Genomic DNA, 26,250 nt, shown 5'->3' with positions numbered 1-26,250 from the left:
ACGAATCAAGGAAGAGACAGAAACAGGTGCAGAGGAAGACGGAAACAGTGAACAGATCGAAAAGGGTGTAAAAGGGGTGGCGTCAAGGAACACGAGTTGCAGGCATCAAAGGGGACGTGTTTAATGAATGCACAACTGAGACAATAGAGCGACACGGCAAGATGAGCCTCGAGCGGGGCCATCTGCCTTGCAGTGTCATCCCCCTCATCATAAAGACACCTTCAAAGAAAGCATGTTCTTCCGCAACTGTTTGGGAATCCCAGGGTCGCGAAGCGGACAGCGTCCGTTCGCTGACTACTTGAGGGCAAGAAACAAAATGGATGCCGTATCTAAGATGGAACCCGTGGGCTCAGATGAAGAAACCCACGAAACAAATGAACGGTTTAGGCTAGCACAGGGAAAACGCGTACACCCACTAAACTCGTCATTTGCGGTTCATAGATACCAGACTCGTCCATATTCGAGCAAGTCGAAAACACCACTTACAATTGTCACGGAACCTCAGACGCTCCTTTTGCCCTCATGTAGGCAAGCACTAGTCGGAATCATAATCGATCTCGATATTCATCAGACCATCTAGATGCTGCTGCAACATAATTCTATGCATGAGAGTCCCTTTGGTAACAGGCGGCTGCCTTATACACGTCGTAGCACAGAGGCCACATAAAGCAGGACCACACTGCACACAAAGGCAACACGTGAACAGGAATGCTACAACAACCCGGATAATCATCAGAATTTTCCAACCCCAAGTCGACATCAGGCCCCAAAACAACCCGAGTAGCGTCCAATCCCCTACGTCCACGTGTATGGACTCAGAGATCTTATGCAACTTCGAGATGGCTTGATAGACAGTCGGAGCCTTGTCTGGAATGAATACACAACAACTCGAATGGATCACTCTACATACTCCACCTCGATCTGCTAAGACAACGTCTAAAACCATACGATTTTGTAACGTCATCAATCTATCCGCCTGAAGCTCTGCTGTAATATTACCAAGGGCACTGGCAGTGATGTTAGCTGTCGATTCCACCACTCGAGTCAACTGTCTCAGGTTCCTACTATTGATCATAGGCCCCCAAAACTGCAAGAAACCCTTGAAAAAGTCTCCTGCCTCTTGACCGGCAGTGTCCTCTTTGCTAATCACGCCCCTCACAACTCTGGTCTTGTGGTAATCGGAGGCGACTGTAAAAGTCGGTGGCAACAAGTTTGCAATATAACAGGTGCCCGCAAAGTCAAGGGGCAACCATGTATATGCACGGTCGTAACAGACAAAGTACGTACCCTTGGCAGTCAGGAGAACAGGGGAAGAGAGCATTGGTAAGACATACGTCTCAGAGCAAGCACTCTCTCCAAGGTGAGCTCTCTGGTTTCGGCCACGGCCTTTTAGACAGAAATTACCAAGGTGGGGTACGACCCATATTGGAGACGAGCTCCTAAGCTGTCTTTCGCCCACGAGCGCACTATACTCAACCTCACTGAGATCCCTATAGGCTCGCACCTCTTCCTCTGGGATGAGCGACGGCTCGTAGATATCCCTATCTAAATCAGCAATCGCTATTGCCAAAGAATTATGGTACGGACCGGGACCAAAGTGCGGAGAACGTGGCTCTCGATTGGGGTAAGAATCTAGTGCGCTTCGAAACATTGTTTGGAATGCTCGAGCTGAACCCTGGGAACTATAAGGAAGGACCAAGTACGGAATTCCCTTATCGGTGGTATGTGGCATTAACCCACACACCCAACAATTGGTAGTGTTCATCACCAACTGATGCTGATGAAGGAGCTGAATGAAGGAATTATTCATGAATTCCGCACGTCTAGCCTGCTCGTGTTGGGGTAAGATGTGGAAGGAATGAGGAGAGACAGTGGTGGTAAGTTTAGGTTCAGGAGAAGGGGTAGGTGAGGCAGAAGGCAACAATGACTGTATCATGTAATACACCCCACCCACCAATAACGAAGAAACAGTTAAGAATAGAAGGAACACCTGAAACATGAAGCATTTTGTGTGTGCAATTCTGCACATCTCGAATCTTTGAGCTTGAGCCTTTTCCATTTCCGACAGCTTCGAGAAAACCACCCTCTAAAACCATCCGCTACGTTCTTGACGCACTTCGTTCTGTGTAGCAGTAGTCAATCCCCAGGAGTTCCCAGGAATCGACGGTCTCTGACCTAGTGTCAAGACCTACTAACCAGAAGGAAGTACCCGCGCGGCCCTACGGTTCACCCGGATGTAAGGCATCTTTAATCAATAATATATATATAAAACCTGCTAGCTGTGGAAGCAAAAACACATATATGGAAAAAAAAAGACTCAAAATTTTCAAAATTACAATTTGGCAAGTGTGTTCAAAACTGGATAGTGGCAATGGGATAACGTGAATGTCAGGGGAGAAAGCAAATATTCTTGTTTTATTAGTCTCTAGTACTGGATCGAAGAAAATATCGGCTTCTCCCAGGACGTGTCAGTTCGTCAAACAATTGGTCCGATGATGAGACAGAGTTCTGTTGACCAGTCAATTGTTCAGATCTTGAGTTTTGTGATGACAAATGTTCAATAATATCGTTCTGCTGCACTGAGGTATCTCCGACAGGCTGAGCGTCGCTGAAAGGGACAAAGTTCGGAACAGTTTCGACTTCAGACGATGCAATGCCCTTCTTCACCCACGAGTCTGCTGGTAAAGGTATAGGTACCTTTTTAGTATGGGTGGCATGCACCCAGTTCTTGCGCCCTTCCAAACGAACAGCAGTCCTCGTGGCAAGAAGTACTTGGTAGGGTCCAGTAAAACGAGGCTCAAGGTTGTGCTTCCGGCTGAAATTCCTCGTCACAACCCAGTCTCCAGGCTGGAGCTGGTGGCCTGGACCCTCCGTCTGCGTCGGCAGTGCTTCAAAGACCTGTTGTTGAATTAACCTCAGTTTAGCAGTCAGATCATGAAGATAATCGATCAACATTGGATACTCAAGATCAGAGAACACACTGGGTCTAGGGACCCCCCAAACATTTGCAGGGCGGCAACATACAATCTCATAGGGGCTGAGCCCTACTCGGGAGTGTACAGTCGCCCTGGTTGACAGAAGAGCTAAGGGCAAAGCGTCAGGCCACGAGAGACCAGTCGTAGCCTGAATCTTCGCTAGTTTCAATTTAAGGGTGCCATTATACCCTTCAACCAAACCTGCTGACTGGGGATGATTGGCGCTATGGAATTTCTGTGTAATTCCAAGGCCCTTACACACATTCTTCATCACACTCCCTACAAACTCACTTCCGTTATCAGACCATACAATTCGTGGCATTCCATACCGAGGAAAGTATTCCTTCAGTAGGATTTTTGCAGTGGACAGAGCAGTGTTGTCTTTGAGAGGGTAGGCTTCGATCCATCGGGAGAATGCGCAAACCACAACTAAAACGTACTTCAGGTAATTGCATCGCTCCATATGGATAAAGTCTAGCTGAATCACCTCAAAGGGACATGAAGGGGGAGCAAAATGGCCAGGGGGTGTAGGAGTTCCCTTACCAGGATTATACAGCATACATATCATACAATTCTTAACCAATCTCTCGGCACATTTAGTAATACCATCATTCTTCCATACAGGGGACAACAACTTGCAGATACCTTTCGCACTAATATGTGCCAAGCCGTGTGCCATCGTCACAACAGCTAGCACATACGCATCCGGCAACATCCACCTCTTATGCTCCGACAAATCAATCCAACAGCCATTTGCATCCAAATTTCCCGTACTCTCTTTCCACTTCGTCTTTTCAGTCTCGGTGGCCTCATTCTGAATCGCTTTCACACTCTCAATAGTGTCCTCACACATACCAGTTTCTACAGGCCACCTTACCGAACTCGTCACGTACATTCTAGTGCTAAGATTTAGGGCAGTCTCTTTAGCAATCTCATCCGCAAACGCATTGCCACGACCAACATCATCCGTCACCTTACGATGTGCACTACATTTAATAATCGCCACCTGCTTGGGCAATGCAAGTGCATCCAAAAGATCATTCACGAGCTGTCCGTGCTGAATCTTCGTACCATGCGATGTCATAAAACCTCTCTCTCTCCACAAACGTCCAAAACTGTGCGCAACACCAAACGCATACTGGCTGTCCGTAAACACATTCACCCGTTTCCCTTTCGACAACACACACGCTCTAGTCAAGGCAATCAGCTCTGCCGCCTGGGCAGAATTCTGATTCAGTCTCGCAGTCTCCACAACCGTACTCAACGTCACCACAGCATACGCAGTCGTCACATCACCATTCGGCAACTTAAAACACGACCCATCCACATACAGGGTCCCATCGGGATCTTCCAATGGAGTATTTTTCAAATCAACACGACCTTTTGTTTCCTCCTCAGTTCGTAAGTAGCAGTCGTGAGGCGCTACTTCGTCTGACTCCATACTGATTGGCAACAACGTCACCAGATTCAGGACATTACAGCGCTTTATCTGAATGTGACTTGCCAAAAGCGTCAACTCGTACCCAGACAACCTTGCACTCGTCAGGTGTTGGGTCTTCGTACGATTCAAGAGAGTGTCAACTGCATGCGGAACCATCACCGTAAGCATATTATCCATGACCAATCCTGCAGATTGTCGGATGGACACCGCAGCTGCCGCTGTTGCTCTCAGACAACTCGGCAATGCTCTAGCTACTGGGTCCAAGGTCGAGGAAAAATATGCACATGGACGTTGCTTACCGCCGAATTGTTGCGTTAAGACACTCAACGCACAACCTTCCCTCTCGTGAACGTATAGTGTAAACGGCCTACTGTAGTCAGGGGTACCTAACACAGGGGCCGAACACAACGCATCACGCAGTTCAGAAAAACTTTTCTGACATTCTTCCGTCCATGGTAAAGGAGTTGGAACATCCTTGCACGTAAGAGCCACCAATGGTTTCGCTAGCAATGAAACATTTTGAATCCATTGCCTGCAGTATGACGTGATACCTAAAAAGGCACGCACATCTCTCTGAGTTGTTGGCACAGTCATTCGAGCAATCGCTGCAATTCTCTCTGGGGTCAACCTTCTTCCCTCCTTTGACAATAAGTGACCTAGATAGGTTACTTCTTGACAACAATATTGCAGTTTTGAAGGTGACACCTTGTGATGCAAATCACAGAGATGCTGCAACAATGACACCGTAGCAATTCTGCAAATGTCCTGAGTATCCGCAGCCACCAATAAGTCATCGACGTATTGGATCAAGGCCGCACCGGCCGGCAACATAAACGCATCAAGTTGGCTCTTCAAGGCTTGGCTGTATCTCGATGGACTCTCACAGTAGCCCTGAGGAGCGCGTTTAAACCTAAAGCTGCGGCCACCAAGAGAGAAACCGAAAAGGTCCCTACTCTCTTCAGCAATCGGAATGCTGAAGAAAGCATTCTTCAGATCGATCACTGAGAACCAAGATGCAGAAGCTGGAATCAGAGTCAGTAGAGCCGTAATATCGGGCACCACAGGGAACTGAGGAATCACAATTTTATTCACCTCCCGTAAATCAATGACAAAACGATAAACAGGGGGCTTCGATGGATCAGTGCGTTTCAGAATGGGCAGCACAGAGCTATTGCACACGTTTCCCCGAGTCTCTTCGATAACATCTTTCTCAATCAAATCGTAGATGATTGCTAACAGCGCTCGCTCACCATCGAGAGAGATACGATACTGGGGAATACGTGGCAAACGCACATTAGATTTCAGATGAACAACATAAGGGGAGATATCAAGCAGGCCCACGTCATTGGGACCTGTTGCCCACAAAGATGCAGGAAGAGAACTCAATTCCGGTGGCAGCTTGTCGATGGACAAATACATAGGAGAGATAACTTTCTCACCCAATGTAAGCTTTACTCCCGCAGGAGAACAATACAAAGTCGCATACAGACGTTTCAGCAAATCCAGGCCCAAAAGATTCTCACCACAACCAGTAGTCAAAATCAAAGGAGCTTTCAGCTCACGAGACCCAATTGTAAGGGGCAAAGGGCACGAAACCGGATTGCTAACAGGGGCGCCAGAGAATCCAACGGAAACATTTGTTAAGCCAGACAAAGGTGCACCAGGGAGTTTCGAATGCATGATGGAACTTTTCGCTGCACCAGTGTCCAACAGAAAAGGCTCAACGACGCCCGAGGTAGCAACTGCGACGTAAGGCCCTCTCTGATCAACCGGAACTGATACTACTCCCTCTCCTTGTCTGTGGCTGTCCTAGTAATTACCGTCGTCAGTGTTCTGATCGACGTAATAATCGTCCACATTGTACTGAGCAGATCTGTTTTGCGATGATCCACGCTGATCGATACAATTATTAGAATTGGAAGAATTATTGGAACGATCATTTTGAGCACCACGACCTCTACCACGTGATGCTTGTTGAGGAACACTACGACCTCCTCTAGATGAATTACCACTATTTCGCTCACTCAAGACTGGACAATCGAATTTCAAATGGCCCTCGTTCCTACAATAGGCACACTGATTGTACCCCAACGTAGATCTCTGCGAAGAGGAGTCATTTCGTGTTTGCGACCTATTAGGCTGAGACTGCGATCGATTCCGCTGTTGCGAATCATTCTGATTCGAACGTGGAGGATACGCTTGTTGCAACAACACTTTCGTTTTGAGCTCTTTTGTCTTTTTATCGGCACAATCATTTTCCTCTTTCTCTCTATTCTCATAATATTGGGCCGTGGCCAATATCTGAGCAGAAGTGGAAACAGCCCACGCACTTTCTGAATTCCTTAATTTGTTGCTTAAGTCCGGCAACAAATTTGATACAAACTTGTCCACAAACAACCTCTGACCTCCTTCAGTGCCCATATCCTGACCACTATGATCAATGAATGCCTCCTCAAATCTCGTAAAGAAATCAGAGACACTCTCATCCTTCTTTTGCTTGCAAGCGGACAACTTGTCCCAATTCACCTTCATAGCTGGCATAAGTGTTTTCATGAGAGTGATTATTCTCTGAGGGAGATTAGCAATCAGCTGTTCGGGCTTAGCCCCACCAACTTGCAAGGCATCCGCAGCAAGAAGTGCAGCCCAGTCACCGCCTAATTCTGCTGCATGGTCTTGCTGACGAATCTTTGCCCATACCGGTTGCGGTACGACATTGCCAAAGAACATATCAATGTCGGCAAGATTCATTATCGTAGCATCCACAAGCTGCGACAATTCTTTATAGTACCCTGCAGGATTTTTGCGAGGGTCAGGCAAAGATTGCTTTACCTGTAAAACTTCCGATTGTTTCCACGGAAGATGTATCCACACTCTCTGAAAGTGTGGCAAGACAGCAGGATTACCACCAGGGATACCTGGCAGCCATACTGGTGGAACCTCGCGCATGGGATACTGACCAGGCGCTGCTGGCGGTTCCTCAATGTCTTCTACAAACAACGCTTGAGGCATTATACAAGGACAGAAAGATAGCAGCTGCTCGACAGCACGTCGAACATTGCTACCCACTATCATTCCGCTTGCAAACTGAAGCTGAAGATTAGTTAGAGCAGTCAATGTATCGTCAGACGCATCAACCGATATTTGGTCACGCAAAACCTTGCACATCTCCTCAAACACGAACCTCTGTGTCGGTACGTTGAATTGAGAGAACGTATCAAGCACCACACGTGGAGGATTCCTAAGGGGATATTTCATCCAAGCCATCGCCATATTATATAGGCAGTCACGTTCCCTACTACCGGGAAGCTGACTTTGTCTTTGGGGACCATCAGAACCAGCGGACTCAAGAATCGGTCCAAGAGAATTGAAAAAGTTAGCAGCAACAGAAGGGACACGACGTCCAGTAGATGGGGAATTAGGGTAACACAACGGGGTAACAAGAGAAGTATCAGAAGCAGAGGGAACAGCAGGAGTAACCAGAACAGTAGGAGCAGCGGGAACAGGAGTATGAGGAAGTACAAGCGGAGGAGCAGTAGGGACAGAAGCAGGTAGAGGAGCAGGAACAATTGGAGGAACAGGAGCAGGAGCATGTTGGGGAACAGGAACAGGAACAGGGGGAACCACAGGAACTGCGGTACCCTGCGCATACGGAGGTGGTGATTTCAAGAGATAGGACAACAAGGGGTCCTCTGCTACTTCCTCCTTCTTATCCTTACCCGTCGGTAAAGCGGGGTAGCACTTATCTATAGTCATGCGCTGCATTCTATCGAAAACTTCCTTTTCCTTATCCTCCTTATCTCGCTGGAACTGCTCTGCGTTTCTTACCGTAGTAACAATACCTTCTCTCTTATTACGTTTGATCTGTTTGATATCTTTCTGCTTGGCTTCTTTACGCCACAACCGAAAGGAATCAAACATGGCCGGCCTTGCTTTTCTTTGGAACAATTTAGCTTCAAGATTATCTAAAATCGGAGTTTCAAAACTACCATGAGGTGGCCAACTAAGGACACCGTCTTTCTTAGTGTATCGAACCCAACACTTATTGAACATAATTGGACCTAACCCGTGTCGACTATACAACTCATAAGTTGGAGTTCCAATCGGAGGTATCGGACACGAGTCCTCCAATCGGGAATCCGCACCACAACTTCTAAAGCAACTGAATAAAGTACTACGGCCAGGCATCGTGCACACTAACCGAGTTTCACAAACGTCAAGGGTTATAGGATTACAATATCCCCACAAAGAGCAAAACCCTCGGTTTTTGGCGACTGCAGGCGTCAAATATCACAACAAAGAACAAAGTACCAAGAACCACAAATGCAATGGAACCATGCAACAACTAAGCACCCACAACAAAGGACTCTGGGAGCGACCCACAAATACTTAACTCAAAGATCAATGGCGTCACCAGGAAGGCCCGTCAATCGTCTCGCTGTACCAAGGTCTACGCCAGGCGCCAAAACAGGTCTACAGTCAGGGCAGCAGTCCGTCGCAGCCGTCAGGAGGTGGGGATCTTCGCGGGAAAAGTCGTCGGGCCACTTGTTTCGACAACAGGATCGATGAAGCGGGTTGCACCTTCCCTCGGAGATTTCACACGAAGTTCCTCACGATCGTCGGGCTTGGACCGGTACCACTGATGCAGCCCCACGTTGGGCGCCAACTGAAGGACTGGGTTTTTGCTAAGACCCAGCGGTGCCAGGGATAACACCTTAAACCTTCGTGGGTAACCTGTTCCGGCGTACAAATGACAGAGACACGGGACCCTCCCGTCGCCGTCAAGGATTCAAGGTTTATTACTGCAGGGAACACAGAAGTCACGAGAAGTACATAATCAATCAATCAATCAATCAGTGACACTTATAAAGCGCGCTACATACCCGTAGGGTCTCAAGGCGCTGGGGGGGGGGTGCCGCTACTGCTCGAACAGCCAGGTCTTCAGCTTCTTCCTGAAGGAGAGGTGGTCTTGGGTCAGGCGCAGGTCGGACGGGAGGGAGTTCCAGGTCTTGGCGGCCAGGTAGGAGAAGGACCTTCCTCCTGTAGTCGCTCTTCGGATGCGGGGGACGGCGGCGAGGGCGTGGTTGGCTGATCGGAGGTGGCGTTTGGGAGCGTAGAAGTTGACTCGGCTGTTGAGGTAGCTCGGGCCTTGGTCGTGTAGGGCTTTGTGTGCGTGGGTGAGGAGGCGGAAGGTGATTCTCTTGTTGATGGGGAGCCAGTGAAGGTCTCTCAGATGTCCGGAGATGTGGCTGGATCGTGGGATGTCGAGGATGAGTCTGGCTGAGGCGTTTTGGATCCGCTGGAGTCTCTTCTGGAGCTTGGCGGTGGTCCCGGCGTAGAGGGCGTTGCCGTAGTCCAGTCGGCTGGTGACGAGGGCCTGGGTGACGGTCTTCCTGGTCTCTGTGGGGATCCACCAGAAGATCTTCCGTAGCATGCGTAGGATGTTGAAGCACGCCGAGGAGACGCTGTTGACTTGCTTGGTCATGGAGAGGGAGGAGTCCAGGATGAAGCCCAGGTTTCGTGCATGGTCTGTCGGTTTGGGTGCGGTGCCCAGGGCGGGAGGCCACCAGGAGTCGTCCCAGGCGGAGGGTGAGGAGCCCAGGATGAGGACCTCCGTCTTGTCCGAGTTCAGTTTCAGGTGGCTGGTCGTCATCCACTCGGCTACCTCTTTCATCCCTTCGTGCAGGTTGGCTCTGGCGGCGGCGGGGTCGTTGGTCAGGGAGAGGATCAGCTGGGTGTCGTCGGCGTAGGAGATAATGCTGAGGTGGTGTTTGCGTACGATGGCCGCGAGGGGGCTCATGTAGACGTTGAAGAGGGTGGGGCTCAGGGATGATCCTTGGGGGACGCCGCAGATGACTTCGGAGGCCTCTGACTTGTACGGTGGTAGGCGGACTCGCTGTGTTCTTCCGTCGAGGAAGGAGATGATCCATTCCAGCGCCTTGTCCTGGATTCCGATGTTGCTGAGGCGCCGTATTAGGGTGTGGTGGCAGACCGTGTCGAATGCCGCGGAGAGGTCTAGGAGGATGAGGGCCGCTGTTTCTCCATTGTCCATCAGGGCTCGGATGTCATCGGTGGCGGCGATGAGGGTGGTCTCGGTGCTGTGTTTGGCTCGGAAGCCGGACTGTGAGGGGTCGAGGGATCCGTTCGTCTCGAGGAAGGCGGCCATCTGCTTGTTGACGGTCTTCTCAATGACTTTGGCTGGAAACGGGAGAAGCGAGATGGGGCGGTAATTCTTGAGGTCGGTGGGGTCCGCTGTTGGTTTCTTGAGTAGAGCGCTGAGTTTGGCGTGTTTCCAGCTTTCAGGGAAGATGGCGGTGTCGAAGGATGTGTTGATGATGTCTCGCAGGTGGGGTGCGATGACAGCGTCGGCCTTGTTGAAGACGTGGTGAGGGCAGGGGTCGGTTGGTGATCCGGAGTGGATGGAGTTCATCGTGCGGATGGTGTCTTCGGTGCTGATCGGGGTCCAGGCGTGGAGGGTGGTGGTGGGGGGGGGGTGGCTGGTCGGTCGTGGTGTGCGTTGGTTGGTTGTTGAAACTGCTGTGTATGTCCGTGATCTTGTTGTGGAAGTATGAGGCGAGGGAGTTGCAGAGGTCTTGCGATGGGGTGATGTCGTTGTTTCCTGCGCTGGGGTTGGAAAGCTCTTTCACGATGTTGAAGAGTTCCTTGCAGTTGTGTGCGTTGTTGTCCAACCGGTCCTTGAATGCTGTTTTCTTGGCGGCGCGGATCAGCTGGTGGTGTTTCCGGGTGGCAAGTTTGTAGGAGGTCCTGTTGTCCGGTGTCGGTTCCCTTTTCCAGACTTTCTCGAGGGCTCGGCAGTTCTTCTTGGAGCTCTTGAGTTCGTCGGTGAACCATGGGGCCTTCTTGCTGCCGGGTCTGCTAGGCGGGGTCCTCAGCGGGGCGAGTTCGTCCGCGCAGTTGCTGATCCACTTCGTGATGTTATCGGCGGCCTGGCTGGGGTTCGCTGAGCTGGCAGGAGGGTGTTGGCTCAGGGAGGTGGCGAGCTGGTCTGCTGTGATCTTGTTCCAGCTTCTGCGGGCGGTGTGTTGCTGGTGTTGGTGGGTCGTCGTTCTCTTGAAGGTGAAGTGAACGCAGCTGTGGTCCGTCCATTGAAGCTCTGTGGCGTGGCTGAAGTCGATGTCTGTGCTGGATGAGAAGACGGCGTCGAGTATGTGTCCGGCGAGGTGGGTGGGGGTGGACACCAGTTGCTTGAGTCCCAGGTTGGCGAGGTTGTCGAGCAGGGTGCTGGTGTTGTGGTCGTTGTTGTTCTCCAGATGGAAGTTGAGGTCTCCCAGGAGGATGTAGTCAGCGGAGGGGAGGGCATGCGGGCTGATGAAGTCGGCGATGTCCTCGCTGAATTGCGTGCGTGGTCCAGGGGGTCGGTAGATCAGGGTGCCTCTGAGGGTGGTGTTCGGGTTGGTGTGGATCTGGAAATGCAGGTGTTCGGCGCTGGTCAGGGTGTTGTCGGTGCTGGTCGTGAGACGGATGGTGTTCCTGTGGATGATGGCGATGCCTCCTCCCATCTGGTTGGCGTTTCGGTCCCTCCGGACGATCTTGTAGCCCTCTGGGATAGCGATGGCGATGTCGGGAGCTGAAGAGGCGTTCATCCAGGTCTCCGTGAGGAAGGCAACGTCAGGGGCTGTGGCGTCTAGGAGGTTCCAGAGTTCGATGGCGTGTCTGTGGACGGAGCGGGTGTTGAGCAGGATGCACTTGAGGTGGGTGCTGCTGGAGTTCGATTTGGCGGGTGCTGGTGCGGGGCTGGTCCGGATGCAGGAGAACTTGCAGGCGTGGCAGCTGAACGGTCCGTGGGTGCGTCTTGGAGTGGCTTGGTGGCATTCTGGGAGTCGGCCGGTGTTGAGAGCGATGAGGGTGGCGGCTGAGTACGTCAGGCGGGTAGGTCGAGATCTTCGAGGTCCAGGGGTCCTGGCGCTGGTCGCGATCCGGTCGCGGACGGGCGCAGACGGGCTTACCTTTGGCGCGCCTTCGGCGCACAATCGGCGCGCCCGCTGCGCGTGACCGCTGCGCGTTCGCACGGTCGCCATTTAAGGCGAAGTGCGCGGGTGGGCGGGGCAGCTGGGAGGCGGGAGCGGGGAGGGTTACAGAAGACAAAAGGGGCGGGGACAAGCGGCGGTGGCGGGAAGGGAGGGCGGGGGGCGGCGCGGTAGGCGGACAACAAGGAAGGAGAGCAAACACGGAAAAAATGCAAAAAAAGGCACAAATTAACGCAAAAAACGGGGAAAAAGAGGGTTACACAAAGTTAAACAAAGCAAGCACAAAAAACAGTCAAAACAAGGGCAAAAACACTCGCAGCGGCGGCAGCCGGCAAACGAGGCAGCAGCGAGGCAGAGGGCAGGCAAGGGGCACACGCAGCAGCTGGTGGCCGTGCGGCGCTGGGGTGTCCCACAAGTGGGTCACACTTGCATGTAAGTTCACGGAGACTGCTTCAAATTGTATCTGTGGATCGCTCTTCTTATACAGTTTTCAAGCATAGGATAACATGGTGCACAAAGGTTTACAACTTGGTTCCCATCGTAAAAGTCATAAGGGGTCGCTTTCATGTATTCAGGGCCCGGAACATAATTACAGTAACATTTGGCGGTTCCCAACTGTAAAAGTACATCTTCCCAACATTAGTACATTCCAATCAGTAGTAAACGAATCAAGGAAGAGACAGAAACAGGTGCAGAGGAAGACGGAAACAGTGAACAGATCGAAAAGGGTGTAAAAGGGGTGGCGTCAAGGAACACGAGTTGCAGGCATCAAAGGGGACGTGTTTAATGAATGCACAACTGAGACAATAGAGCGACACGGCAAGATGAGCCTCGATCGGGGCCATCTGCCTTGCAGTGTCATCCCCCTCATCATAAAGACACCTTCAAAAAAGGCATGTTCTTCCGCAAGTGTTTGGGAATCCCAGGGTCGCGAAGCGGACAGCGTCCGTTCGCTGGCTACTTGAGGGCAAGAAACAAAATGGATGCCGTATCTAAGATGGAACCCGTGGGCTCAGATGAAGAAACCCACGAAACAAATGAACGGTTTAGGCTAGCACAGCGAAAACGCGTACACCCACTAAACTCGTCATTTGCGGTTCATAGATACCAGACTCGTCCATATTCGTGCAAGTCGAAAACACCACTTACAATTGTCACGGAACCTCAACTCCCAGGCTCCGGAATAATAGAAGCCGGCTACTGCGGGAGGTGTTACCTCACTCTTACAGGATGGCCCTCAAGGTGTTGGCTAAAAAGGTGAGCTTCAAAGGTGATGCCACCTTTGACAGACAGATTGCGATTACACTCCTGACGGGCTGCCTATTTGTACAGGTAAATAAGCTGGAGGTGGGAAAAGAGAGGGGAGACCAGTGCCCAAATCGGTTTCCCTGTGGGCGTGTAGCCCACAGGTATCCGTACCTCTAGGGTGGGTTGCCAAGCTTCTAACACCCAAGGAAGAGTTAAGACATCCTGGGAGTGAGCAGAATAATGCACTCTCGGATTGCTAGATGACACACATAGCCAGAAGTCCTCACAGGGCGGAAGAGATCATGGTAACCCATTTGCTAGTGACCTCATCCTCACCCCTGGGGCACTATCTCAGCATAAATATGGCACCCCTCGCACCCTGAACCTCAGATCACTAAGGAACTGGAGAAATGACTGGAGAAGGACTGCCCTACTGATCCCTGCATCTGAGAAAGAGTAGGCTGCGTTGTCTGCTGGACTGTACCTGCAGCACCTTGAGTTAGCAAAGAGAAGACTGTGTCTTTGACTCTTGGCTTGAGGGAAAGTCACTCCCAAGCCCCAGACTAAAGAAGTGATTCCAAGGATGAGTCAGATGACCCCTTGGAACCAGCAAAGCTGAAGTATCCCAACATGGGCTGCTACATCAGGGCACCCCATGAAACTGAACCTCGACAGCCAAAAGCGGGACCTGAGCTTGCCATATTCAGGAGTTTCATCTAAGTCCTGATTGACCTCAAAGAGGGACATTAACCTCCATCAAAGGATACGCTGGACCCGTTGTGGACGGAGACCGGCAGCCCAGCAGCAGGTGGCCTTCTACTGGCATAAAGAGAACTTCAAGGGACCCGACCTCTCTGGCCAAAGTCGTCTCACCTCATCTCTGGGCCGAGGAATAATCACAAGGAAGACTAGTTGCATTCATCAGGACTGATTATACTACCACAATCCACATCTATTCCAAAATACTGACATAACTAGTGAACTTACTATACGTACTTCAAGCACACCTAAAGCACCTACTTGGTGTCCGTAAATGGGTATATATTAAGGCACTTAATAGTGCACCATAGGTACATAGTGAGGAGAGGCGTGCCTGTTGTCACAAAATCTCCAAGGTCTGCTCCCCTAAAATACTTCAGCCTGTGCTTGCATCTTGAATTAAACATTATTGAGTAGGTGTGGATTGTGGTAGTATGATCGATCCCGGTGAAAGCCACGAGCATTTGGGAACATGAGTGGCAGACACATGTTGATCGTAAGAGGAAGTATAGGTAACTAGAGCCGTAGGACCTCCTAGCTTTTCCCATTTGTTATCATACCTGCTGGAACCCAGATTACAACGCTCGGGCTACAGAACAGGTTTTTTTAAAGAGTAACCGTACCCCAACAGTGTGCTCCTGTACATCACCTTGCAACTTCTAATGACTTCCTGAAGAAAATAATAAACTCGCAAGAGGGCGATGGCGGTGGGAGAGGGAAAGTACCTCCTGCGGACCAAGCCTCCAGCGGTCCTATTATCCAGTAACTAGCATTTGTGCGATTCGTATCACGCACAATTGGATAGAATGATATTAACCACAACTATCTATTGAGAATATAAGACATTGTGAATAGATACACTGCATGAAGGCTGATGTGATTCTTGTCAAGAAAATTACGTATTGAGCCCTAAAGAAGTCACGGATGTGACGACACGCGTTGGCAACAGGCAATTCTGTTATCTTTTAATGGAATATTGAATAAAGAAAATTTGAAACTTTCAATCAAGACTGTGTAATTGTTTATCTGTGGGAAGTTTCCAAATGAATTTTCATTTAATACTGTGACTTATAGAATTTTGTCAAATACAATATTTATATATGTAACCTTGGTGCGGGTCATTTTCTGTCAAGTGTTAAAGTTATTTTTAATCACGATTAGGGGGTGTATATGGGTCACATCCCTGACTCTGTCGTACAAGGAATCAAATATTAGATAGGCATTATAAACAGTAAAAATGTGTGCTGGTCTAGTATAGCTCTGACCCTTGTGAGTGCTTTGTGAATGTATCAGTTTGATAATGGCCACATTTATGGAATAAATGTATCCCACAATTCACAGCTTAAGCTACACTTTTTTTCTCACAACTTTTGTCACACTTCGAACGGTGCGAAGATGGTACAATATTTAAATAGAATTTGCAGACAAAGGAGTGGAATGTAGGTGGAAAATGAGCAAAACCTGTTTAAAAGATCACATTTTTACCAAGCATTGGCATAGCCAATAGGTCTTGCCTTTGGAACCTTATAAGTGTTTAGCCATGCAACAGTTGATGTTGTTGCTCCAAGGATATTGTGCTGCATAACTTCTTCACAATATCGTTGGTGCAACAACATCAACTGTTGCATGGCTAAACACGTATAAGGTACAAGGTTTAGCCATGCAACAGCTGATGTTGCAAAACTAAATACTTATAAGGTCCCAAAAGCGAGACCTATTGGCTATGCCAATGCTTGTTACTACTGCAACTGAGGGAGAAAGCAGGTCATTACACAGGTCACGAGTGCCCCCTAAGGGACTTTCCTTTATCAGTCTTTGCCTTTACTGCAGCCTGACCTCTCCCCAAGCCTTCAGCGTCTTTCTTCACTAGCTGGGCTCTCTGGTGATGTTTGTTTGAGTGATGAGGTTTCCCATTTTCAACTTTCAGACCATTAATTAAATTATTTGTCTTCCCTTTTTAATCCGAACTGGACTATCTTCGATACTTTTAATGTTTACATGTTCACACCAGTCATTTGAATTGTATCCATATATTTTTTAATTCTCGAGGTTTTTGGGGGGATTCAGCAAGGTTAACACACAATCTCCTGGTTCTTTTCCTAGAGCGATGGTGAGGGAAGTTGTGGCTTCCAGGGCTGCCGCCACCAGGACCTTTCTTCTTAGCTGCTGTCAAGTTCCAGCATCATAGGTTGAAACCAGCCGAAAAGACGGGTCATTGGGTGGACAAACCCCTTGATTGTGCCCTTCTCGAGGGTCCTGTCAATAAGAATCCAGGCTCAGGGTAATTTATGAACCCCCTCAGCAGCATTTCTGTGGAGACCACCCAGACTTCTCTCTCTCTTCTGTTCGTTCGCTTTTTATCTAAAAATATTATCCATTGTATACCGACCATCGCCGCACTAGAAATAAAATGGTAAGGCATATTTCACCATTGCAAACTAAGATACAATGCCGAGCTGCATCATTTAGAGCATAAATACAACGCAGCAGATCTTGCATTATATACAAATCCCAATGGAGACAATGTTTTCTGACAGAGAACTCAGATAAGCAGTAAAAGTTGCACATTTAGGATGAAGAGAGGTGATATATTACCAAACTTACAACACAGCAGATCTCTCATTGGTCATAGTACAATCTGGAGAACACGTCAGCCCCGAGGACTCGGAACCCAAGAACATGCTGCACCCCCATGATATCCCCTGTGACAGGTCATGGCTGTTGCATCACCTAGAACCCAGGACGGGTCTATTTCTAAGCTCTTGGGTAGAGGTGTGGAGAGAAGCAGTGACCCTGCCCCCGGGCCTCCTCCTCTTACCGTGCAGTCTTTCAAACTGGCCGTGTTTTTCGCCAGTGCGTGTTGGTGCCGACAATAGATATGTTTTCCTCACAGTTTTGCTTGTGGATGGATGTTGCAAGCTTTTTTCGCCTAAAAAAAAACTGAAAACTTTGCAAAGCATAAATAATAATTGTATTTATGCGAATTTATTGGAAGTACTTGACAGAAACCATTACATTAATTAATAATACCCCCTGCGAGTCTCTCTCTCGTGCCCGTATTTTAAGGTAATATATTGTGCAATCGTGCACCTTGGGTGACTCTTGTTCAAGGACCCATGGAGGCCCGAGGTGGCATGGAGTTGTGAGTGCCCTGCCACCTGCAGCCGTCCCTCCCGGCAGGCAGCGGGTGTTTGGGCAGGTGTTCCCTGGGAGGCCCCCCCATCAGCAGCGCTGACCTGCGCCGGATTTGTTCCCAAGGATACAGGCGGCGCAGCCGCGGCTCGTTTTACGCCCTCGCCTGCGCCGGGGACGGCAGAAGCTTCTTTTTAATTATCACAGGCCTTCCACATGCGCTCGCGAAATTGAATTATGTAGAAAAACACTCTAAAAACATTGCAGCCGCGCAGACCCGCACGCATGGCGCGCCCAGGCCGGGTTAGGGGAGCAGGTGCGCGGCCCCGGAGGGAGCAGCCGCCTGTTCCGGGGTGACGAGCAGTCACCGATCACCTAAACTGGGAACACCGTTTGGAAAAATTCTGGCTCAGTGAGCTAAACGTTTGATGCTGGGCTATAGGGAGCTTAGCAGTTTACAGACCCCATTACCAGTGAGACCAGCCCAGCCTTGTATCCAGTGCTTAATTTGTAGAACAACAAGAGCCGGGGCCCGATGCATGAGGTTGCCAGCAGTATCGGGTACTAATCATCACTCAATTCAAGTGTGACATTTGGACTTTTCCAGGTCACATCATGCTGAAAGGATTGTCCGATTCACCCGGTTTTACTATTTTTTGAAGAATGTGAGCCACTTAGGTGATGAGCACTGCTCAAACACAGACAGATTGCGCCACCATGTGGTAGCCTGCCTGAAATAAGTGTCAGTGTTTAGAAATAAGTGCTGGTGTCAAGCACTTGCAAACTCCAGCACAAATTAAGCACTGCTTCTATCCTTCCGAAGTCAATGAACTGAGTACCATTCATGGTGTCATTCCCACGGGGAGGTATTAATTTACCCAGCTAAAATCGATATCGCAGTGTGTGGTGTGTACCAGAAGTAGTATTACACACTCATTACTTATTCCACATCTTGGAAATGAGTATAGCGCACACTAATGCTGCATGTTTGACCCTAGTGCCGAGCTGTAAATTTTGAAATAGTGCAACATTCCCCTGCACACATTTTGCTAGGATACACCTGACAATATTATTGAGGGCTAAGGGGAAGTGTGGTATGCATTACTGCATTAACTGTTCAAATCCGGGTGCAAACTTGAATGTAGGAATTGCCAACCCGACTGAATGAGGGCGTAACTTGGGTAATAGTAAAAGCTCTGTTTACCACTGTTGGAAAGAGCAGAAGTGCAGTAGAAAGTGCTCTGTAAAATATTACTTTGTTAAAAAACACTCTTTCATGAGCTATTTGGCATCATCTGAAGACACGGATATCCAAATGCCCCGTGCCAAAGTTCATCTAAAAAGGGCCATTGTGGGTACCATCAATGCCATTTGTCATTGTGCCCCAGAGCCTCAGATGCTATTGGTTGTGACTCTCCTCGGTTGCTAGGCGTTCCCCCAGAGGTCCAGGTCCCCGCGGCTCCGCCAGTGTGTGAGCTCATTGGAAAGTTGAAAGTGTTAGTGATTCGATGAGTGGCAGTTGAAAGATTGGGCTGAGCAGCAAGGATGCTGCTCCTGGTGGGGCCTCATCTGTAACTTGAAACACTCTTCATAAACCTTCATCTTTAATCCATACTACTTGGCTGCACACCATCTTTTATTCATCACAACACTATTGCCTCCATATGGGTAGCCAGTTGACCCTCTAGGGGTAGGAAAGTCGAGCACTCAAGGCTTTTTCAGGGGATGGTAGTAGGTTTGTGTTATAAAGTGGATTATTAGTAGGGGCAAATGTATATCTGCCACTGGCAATTAGGCCACTAACACAGTCTAGGTGTCAGAATAGGTCTTAGAAAATTATTCCTAAGCTCAACCCTTGGTAGCTTGGCTGCGAGCAGGCAGGCTTAACTTCAAAGACAGGTATGTAAAGCATTTAAATTCACCAATTCAGTAAACACTTAAGGCACAATGCACAATAAAAATCCAGCACCAATTTATAAAAATAGGAAATATTTGTATCTTTAAAATGACACCAAAATGAAAAAAATCCAATAAAGGGAACCGCAGATATGAATTTTCAAAGATTTTGCAATATCTAGAACATAGAAACCTATTGCACCCTATCGGGACATCTAGTCGCGATAGACTGGGTCAAAGTCAAAGTTTCAGGCCGACTGTGATGGAGCCCTGCACGGCTACCACTCGGGGTAGGTCCCGGTCACAGTTTCTACCTTTGGACTTAAAAACCTTTCTGGAGCTTTTTCTTATGGGGTCCCTCAATGCTCTTAACCCAGACGGATTCGGTGAGGGTTCGCTGGCCTCGGATTTCGCCTACTCCCGGCCAAAATCTGGAAATAGGACCAACAGAGGTCTTCAGTGGGACGAACCTGGACAGTAGGTCGGCTCGCGGTTGCAGGCAGGCGGCTTGGCTGGCCAGGTTGAGTCGGTCCCCTTATGGAGCTTTTTTTAAAAAAAGTTGCTCCAAAGTTCTCCAAACTTCTGGAACTTCTTCCTGAAGTGCTCCAAAGTGTCCCAAAGCGTCTCAAACTCATGCAAAGGGCCTGAAACCTCCAAGATGGTCCTTGATATTTGAGGACTTCATTTCCCACAATCCACTCGGATAAAACCCTTACAAATCCACTGATAGTTCTCTAGGTTGAAGATCCTTGGTAGTGATGTTCCACGTGAGCTCTGTTAACCTGTAGCTTGCAGGGAGACAACTGTTCAGTCTTTTTACAGCAAGGTAATCCACTTAGGAAATGCACATCAAACTTCTCGGCACGACCCATCTTGCTTTCTTAGGTTTCAAGCAGAAGATCTGAGGGACTCTGCCCTTCTCAGATACTTATTCCAACTTCTCTGGATCAAGCAGGAAGTCCCTCCTGTACAACGGGCTGCAGGGTACCACCCAAAGGTCTGACCACTTCCTCCAGAGTGTGGCACTATTTTGTCCTAGAGTGCACCAACTCTTCTAAATTCATAATGGCTGATTTCCCATCAGGGAGAGAAGACATGGCTAAACACACTCCTAGGATGGCTAATCTCCATATTCTTTCCTACTTGCATCTTTTCATTCCTTCCTTATTCCTTGCATCTGGCTGGGTTTCACAAGGGGAAAGTTGTGAATGACACTGGGGTCCTCCCCTGCCCTTGAAGTCCATTGTTTATGACTTCTCCCCCTGCTCTGGCATGCCTGTGCAACAGGACACTACTTTCCCTGCAGAGCTGGTTAATCCCAGGGGCTCTTTATCACCTCTTCAAAGAACCCTGGCTAATCCACTTAACTTTCACCAATCTGGCCAGGCCACTGGAAGGCGTAATCTGGATTTGCAAACAAAAAGGCCTTATAACTTCTTGTATGTACCTTTTAGGGGAAATTCAACAATATCATATTGTTAGATTTATTAATACCATTCTGGGACGTCTTTGAATGGTACTTTTAGCCTTCTCCTATCAATAGTTATTAGGTAATAACTTTCTGCAATGTTGTTAACTTATATGGCAGGGGATCTGCAATGGGAAAAAATTACTTGGGCATTTTTTTTCCAACACCAGGGCTTATAAAAACATATTTTATAAGTACTCTGCCTTTATCTATAGGACCACCACCCCTGGTATACCTAGGGAAGACTTTAGGGGTTCTGAATATGCAACACAAACCCACTTATTCAGAATGAGCATGGATTAGTGACCTCAGTAAACTATGGAGGGATTTCAAAAGGTACAGTCCCAAGGTCTACAAGTGGCCCACAAGGACCCTGGTGGTCAGCGACATGGGTGATATCCCCGAGGACTCCGGTAGTCAGCGGCACGAGTGATGGCCGCAAGGACTTTGGTGGTCAGCGACACGGATGATGGGCACAGTACAGGAGTAGATAAGTTAGAGTTGAAATTGGTCTACAAGGGCAATTATGGCAAAAGGGGGACTACTGGTGCTGGCTGGGCTAGTACCCAAAACTCTAAGGTGTCATATGACTGGAGCTGCTGGTTGTGTCAATGTTTGTGATTGGTGGTGGCATAAATAGGAACGTGGCCCGAACACGACCCACTGTTTGCCGCTAGCATCTAGGAAACCACGCTTTATGTTTAGGGGCCAGTTACACCTTTAAGCTGTTATTTTTCAGAGCTGGAGGAATAGAGAAGTGGTTCAAATGGCTATGAAACGAGGGTGGTGGCCACCTGGGTTGTATTCCGGAGCCCAGCAGAAGCCTGTGCTAAGTGCCTGTCAAGTGTGGTGCAGCAAAGTTAAACTGCTTCAAAGCTGTCAGTAGGAGGAGGAGGACTGGCAATTATTACTCGGGATATCTTCCCAGTCAGAATTTCCCCGGCACCATCTCCTGCATGTGAGGCGTTACACTTTGTCATCAATCTAAACGCTTCACATAACCTTAAGGGAGTGCTCATCTATAGACCACCAGGACCTCGCGCAGAATTTCTTTCCTCCTTTACCTCTTGGATGGAACCTCTAGCCATTGAGGACTCTTTTATGGCATTAGGAGACATAAATTTCCATCTAGACAAAACTGATGAGGCTGATACACAAGCCCTACTAGCGGAATGTCACACACTGGGTTTAAAACAGCACATAAAAGCACCAACTCATGATGCTGGACACACCTTGGATGCCATTTTCTCCAACATTAGTGAGTTGGAGGTATCCAAAATACTGCCTCTCACATGGACAGATCACCATGCCATTTTATGTCATCTATTGATTAAACGAATTAACCCCTCTAAACAGATTCCTAGTCAAAATAAATTCAGAGTATGGAAGGACATCGACTACGAAACCTTCAGGATGTCCTTGTCTAACACTCGCCCGGATACTCAGTCAGACCCCACTGAAGCAGTGGGGCAGTTTCTTAATTGGATAGGGAATGCGGTGGAAATGCATGCTCCACTAAAAACCATATCGAAAAACAGGAAAGTGCCTTCAGCGCCGTGGTACTCAGAGACCCTAAGAAAGCAAAAACAGATCTGCAGGAACCAGGAAAGAACCTGGCGCAAGACATATGATAACATAAGCAAAGCCAAGTATAAAGACGAACTAACCATCTATAAAAAAATGATTCAGGAGGAAAAAAAAACCTACTTTGAGCAGCAAATTAACAAATCAAAAAACTCAAGTCGACAATTGTTTGAAGTAGTCAAGACTCTGGCAGGGAAAGCGGTAGACTTGAGCCCCCCCCACTCTCAGGAATTCTGCAATAATCTAGCAGGTTTCTTTTTTTCAAAAGTAAACGACATATATTCGGAATTTTCGGCCACATCACCGAATACTAACATACAACCTAAACAACCAAGAAATAACCCGAACTGCTCGTTCACTAGATTCAGGGATGTGACGAATCAGGAAATAAAAGATCTCATGAGACAGGTAAAAACAGGCTCACCCCTAGATCCTTGCCCCCCTAAAATTTTCACTCCAGTAATTGATGTGGTTAGTGAAACTATCACTCCTATTTGCAGCGCCATGTTCCAATCTGGGATCTTCCCAGATAAGTTAAAAAACACTCTACTGAAACCCCTCCTCAAAAAACCTGGTCTAGACAAAACAACCCTTAAAAACTACAGACCAATCGCCAGTTTGCCTTTCCTGGCCAAAATAGTAGAGAAAGCAATGAACAGCCAACTAGCTGAATATATTGAACAAAATAACCTCCTGGACGAGTCACAGTTTGGGTTCCGCAAACTTCATGGAACAGAGACTGCTCTCATAAAGGCTGCCGATGACATCAGAGCCATCAGGGACCAAGGAGGAACAGCGATACTGGTCCTGCTGGATCTCTCAGCGGCCTTCGACACGGTCAATCACGCTGTCCTGATTGACCGTGTCGAAGAAATGGGCATTTGCGCAAGGGCAAAAGAGCTTTTGGCTTCATTTCTGTCCAACAGAACGCAAGCAGTGACCCTGGGCGCATTTCAATCTACTGAGCTCGCCCTTCCATGTGGCGTTCCGCAAGGCTCATCCCTAAGTCCGACACTCTTTAACATCTATGTGTCGGACTTAGCAAGGGTAATTAAGAACTACCGGATGAGCCTTACCTCATACGCCGACGACACCCAATTGGTGATCGCAATTAAGAAAGATGGTGAGGAGGTAGCTGTCAGATTCCAAGAAGGCATGATGGCCATCAAGGAATGGATGTCTGAGAACTGTTTACGCCTCAACTCAGACAAGACTGAGGTAATGATTTTTGGAAAACTTTCACCACAGTGGTCCACCTCTTGGTGGCCGACACCACTCGGAGCCCCTCCAGAACCCGTGCAAAAGGTTAGGAATTTAGGAATCTTGTTCGACGACAATCTCAATTTTTCCAGCCATGCCAATCAGGTTGCGTCGTCCGCTTTTTATAAGCTTAAGATCATTAGGAAAATCCTGCCCTATCTTCCTGAGAGTACTAGGAAAACAGTGGTGAGTTCCTTAGTACTCTCATCACTTGATTACTGTAACGGACTGTTCGTAAATGCTCAGGCACGGGTGGTGGCCAAACTGCAGCTAATTCAATCCGCTGCAGAAAGGCTACTAGCTGGCATTCCCAAGTTTCAGTCCACCAAACATGCGATAAGGAACTACCACTGGCTAACGGTGAAAAATCGTATTAGATTCAAGACCTTGTGTCTCACATATAAAGCTCTCAAAGGTCTTGGACCAGCATTTCTCAAACAGAAACTCCTCCACTACCAACCGAAAAGATCCCTACGATCAGAACAGAGACATCTACTGGTAGTGCCACGCACCAGTACGGTCACATGGGGCGACAGATGTTTTACGAACTCTGCAGCCAGACTCTGGAACATGCTTCCAAAGGAAATAAAATTGGCACCCTCCCTTCTTCAATTCAGAAAATTGATAAAAACTTGGTTATTTGACCAATAATCTGATCAGGCCAACTCTACCTAAATTAGACACATGCTTAATCTGAGACCGCTAGCTAAGTCATAGCGCCAAGACACCCACGGGTATACGCTGCGCTTTATAAATGTTTAAAATAAATAAATAAATAAATAAGTAAGTCAATCATTTTTTTACCCCACTCTTTCCCTTTGCTCGCGCCCCTGGTCGGATTTGCATAAAACCTGAGATTCCTGCACTAGGCTTAGCTTGCTGAAAGCCTTCCACAGTTTATGCAGGTTTATTAACCAGCACCAATGTTACTAGCACATGAAAATGTTTTAACATGTTTTTAATGTTTTAATTTAACTTTGCACCTTCAGTGATTGATTGCCATGCCGAGAGGAAACAACATGAAAATGCCTGCCAAATTTCATATGACTTTGTCAAATAATGTTACAGTTATCAGCAAATTACCATTCCCCCAACCTCATTGAACAAGAGCTGCGCAAAAGCAAAAGCAAAAAAAGCTAAGTAAACTATGCCAGGGGTGTACCAAATGTAATGGAAAATCATCAAACACAGCTACATTTAAAGGCAAATCAAAAACACATTTTCAGATGTCTAGGTAGAGCTAAACTTAAGCCTTCAAACTTTCGTCTATTTTCTCTAGCCAATATCTCAAAAACCTCTGAACGGATTTAAACCAAACCAATCAAAAGCACTCCTCGGAGTAAAGTTTGTGTTTCATGGCAAGGTTGGTGTAATTCTGCTGAACTTTTTTTCTGCACATGAGGCCAACGTTTCCTGCAGTAGTAAAAATAGAAAACATTCTTTCGTAACGGCCTTTTAATTCCCACTCCCAGACACATCTGTATTACACTTGACATGGTAAACCTAACCTGGAATTCCTTATTTTTGGAAAGTTTTGTCCAGATTTTTAAACCTGTATAAGCAAAGTGAAAATTTTCTTTTGGGTGGAAAGTGAGACCTAACAATAACTACAGAGTTACTATCCCCAACTTTGTAATACTTTTTAAAAAATCACCAAGTGCACGGGTACGTACGGGCACGCGCACACACACACACACACGCACGCGCACACACACACACACAAAATAAAGAAACAAAGGAAAGGTAAATCCATGTATAGCTCTTCCAAGATGTTAATTCTTCATTTATTTATAATCCCATGGATCCTAAAGACCTCGGCTGGAGGAGAATCCTTCTCCTACCTCGCTGCGAAGACCTGGAACTCCCTGCCTCTGCATCTCAGATCATCACAGTCACTGCCACAATTCAGGAAGGACCTGAAGACCTGCTCCTCGACTGAACTGCAGGACCCCTCTGCCCCGGCACCTTGAGACCCTCAGGGGTGACTAGCCACGCTGTGCAAGAGCCTTGATCGATTGATAACGGGTAGATTTACCAATACAGTTTTACTACATAATGCTCTGTCAAAAGTTACCCAAAAAATATTCTACACAATATATACAATTTGAAATGATTTTACATATCACACCATCAACATTTCAAGTATAATTGAATACATATATCATTCTATAAGAATTATTAGAACATTGGTATGTTGGGAGCTCCATTGAAAACAATGGAGTGCTCTGGGCTTATAATGGCTGGTAAAAGCCTGGAGCTCCAACATTCCAATGTTTCTTTGTTCCCCGCTCTGGCTGTAAACAAAGGCTTCAGGGACACTGAGGGGATTCCAATCCCCTCGCGCTCCCATAAGGCTTTGTTCTTTTTTGTTAGAACATTCTGCCCTCAGTGGCAGAATGTTCTAATAGCCTTATAGCCCTTCGTAGCTGGGCTATACGGGCTATTAAAGTCCCTATCCCTTGTTAAAGGCCCGAGCCGAAAGAGGGCCTTTATTAGACGGTA

This window comes from Lissotriton vulgaris, unplaced genomic scaffold (assembly GCF_964263255.1).
Source record: "Lissotriton vulgaris unplaced genomic scaffold, aLisVul1.2 SCAFFOLD_283, whole genome shotgun sequence".
In the NCBI taxonomy this organism is placed as follows: Eukaryota; Metazoa; Chordata; class Amphibia; order Caudata; family Salamandridae; genus Lissotriton; species Lissotriton vulgaris.
This window is presented reverse-complemented; position numbering follows the sequence as displayed.